Source organism: Bos mutus, chromosome 16, assembly GCF_027580195.1.
Source record: "Bos mutus isolate GX-2022 chromosome 16, NWIPB_WYAK_1.1, whole genome shotgun sequence".
NCBI classification, from domain to species: domain Eukaryota; kingdom Metazoa; phylum Chordata; class Mammalia; order Artiodactyla; family Bovidae; genus Bos; species Bos mutus.
Window position 1 is genome coordinate 1,054,107 of NC_091632.1, and position 2,677 is coordinate 1,056,783.

Sequence of the window (2,677 nt, forward strand, 5' to 3'; positions counted from 1 at the left end):
ACTCACCCTTCACTCTCTACACGTGTAAAACTACTGGCAGTTGACTTCCCTTGTACACTAATCTCACTGTTTGCCTTTGTTAATGCTGTCTTCTCTTTTCTCATCTTTTTTTCTGCTAACTCCTACATACTATACGACTCGCGGATTACCTCTCCCTATACCCTGCTCTCCCTCTCCCAAACTGGGGTCTGGTGCCTGTCTTCTAGGCACTTACTTTGTTTAATCTTCATTGTTTTAAAAGTACCTGTCCATCTTCCTCAGCAGAATATGCACTGCTTCAGATAGAGGCTCTTACTAACCTATATATTCTCAGCACCCAGTACCGATCTGGCTCTGAGAAGAATGCCACAGCCTGGGTGGCTTAAACAACAGAAAGGTATTTTCTCACAGTTCTGTAGGCTAGAATCCCACTATCATGGTGTTGGCTAGTTTGGTTTCTTCTGAGGCCTTTCTCTCTGGCTTGCAGATGGTCCCCTTCTCACTGTGTCCTCATATGAGGCATAGTCTTCCCTCTATGCCCATGTCTGTGGCTTTTATTTATACTTATTTATGGCTGTGCTGGATCCTCGTTGCTGAGTGTGGGTGTTCTCTAGGTTCAGCAAGCAGGGGCCACTCTGCAGTCGTACGAGGGCTTCTTGCCGTGGCTTCTGTTGCTGCAGAGCTTTGGCTCTAGAGCCCATGGGCTTCAGTAGTTGGGGCACATGGTCTTAGCTGCCCCATGACATGTGGAGTCTTCCCAACCCAGAGATCAGACCCCAGTCCCCTGCATTGGCAGGTGGATTCTTAACCACTGGACCACGAGGGAAGTCCCACGTGTCTGTTTCACTCTCTGTAGGAGGACAGTAGCGACCTTGGATTAGGGCCCACCCATGGGTGTGTGCATACGCACTCAGTCATGTCCGACTCTTTGCAACCCCATGGCTCATCTGTCCATGGAATTTTCCAGGGAAGAATATTGGAGCAGTTTACCATTTCCTTCTCGGGGGGATCTTCCCAATCCAGGGCTCAAACCCACAACTCCTGAATCTCCTGTACTGGTAGATGAGTTCTTTAACAGCTGAGCCACCAGAAAAGCCCACCCATGTAACCTCATATACCTGAATTTCCACTTTAAGGACCTATTTCTAAGTAGTCACATTCTAGAGGTACTGGGCATAGCTTCAATACATGAATTTTGAGGGCCACACTTCAGGTCATAACAGAAAGCATTCAATAAATACTGCTGAATGAATGAAAACGTTCTTGACCCATTTCAGGGGCTATTGATCTTTGCTAGACTGCCCCTATCTCTTCCCAACCCCATTCTTTGTCATGCTTCATTCAGCAAGCTGTGAGTCTTCTGGTTGAGATGCAAGAACTTTAAACTGAGAGAAAGGATATTCTTTTTTTTTCTAACTTTATGTCTCTGTGGGCCAGTTGATTTGCAGATAACTGGAAACTTCAGATTTTACAAGAACATCATGACTAGTTGGAACACACAAAAGGAAACAAATGTGCCATAGTACTTTTCACTGATAAGTTCATTGAACCAGTGATAAATTCATTCACAAGTTTCAAAATTCAAAATTTTAAACAGCAAAAGTCCTCCCTGCTCCTGACCCAGCTCCCCGCTTCCCCAAGACCAGTTCTGTTTCTCAGGTATTCTAGAGAGATTTTAGGTTCATATAAGCAAATATATTTCTCTCTAATATTATATATAAAACATATCATCTTGCTTTTTATTATATCATGAACAGGCTTAAATTATGAATTACCAATTGATGACAAATCCTGTTTCACCTATACCCATAGCAGCTATCCACCCCCTGTTCTGGCCCCCAGGACTAGGGCTAGAGTTAGGTGAGCAGAGTGGGCATAATTTAAGGGAGCGCTCACTCTCAGAGTTGTGCTTGCGCATGCAAGTGAGATGACTTAAATTTTGCTCCTTAGGCTTGCCCCATCTGAGATCCAGCTTTGCTGGCTCTGCTAAATTATTTTGAAGTAAACCTCAGATACATCATAGCTTACTTTTTATCTTACTGTATATTAGATATCTTTTCATTTGAGGACACAAAGATCTTCAATTTTTACTATAATTGCATACATAGTATTACGTTCTATGAACATGCAATAATTGAGCTAATTCCTATTGATAGACATTTAGGTTGTTTCCCATCTTGGTATTTTAAACAATGCTGCAATGATTATATCACATATGTAAGTTTATTTGTATGATTAAATATCTAGAAATGGAGCTTAATAATTTATATTGCCACCACTTTTTGATCTTGGCCAGCCTAGTCAGGGAAAACGACTTCTTGGTAGTTTAGTTTGCATTTCTTTTCTAATGAGTGAAGTTGAACCTCTTTTCATATGTTTGAAGAAATTTGTATTTCCTTTGCTAAAATTGCCAATTTTTATTTTGGGTCTTTGTATCAGATGAGAAATGGCTGCAAATTCTTTAATGCACTTCTTTAAAGTGGGCTTTAGGGACGTCCCTGGTGGTCCAGTGGCCAAGACTCCCAGCTGCCAATGCAGGGGGCCTGGGTTCAATCCCTGGTCAGGGAACTAGATCCTGCATGCCACAGCTAAGACTGGCACAGCCAAAAAAAAAGAGAGAAAGATGGACTCTGTTTTTCCAGCCCTTGAATCTGGCCTGGGGGTGAACATTATATTAGTTCTCGACCTGGCTTTTCAG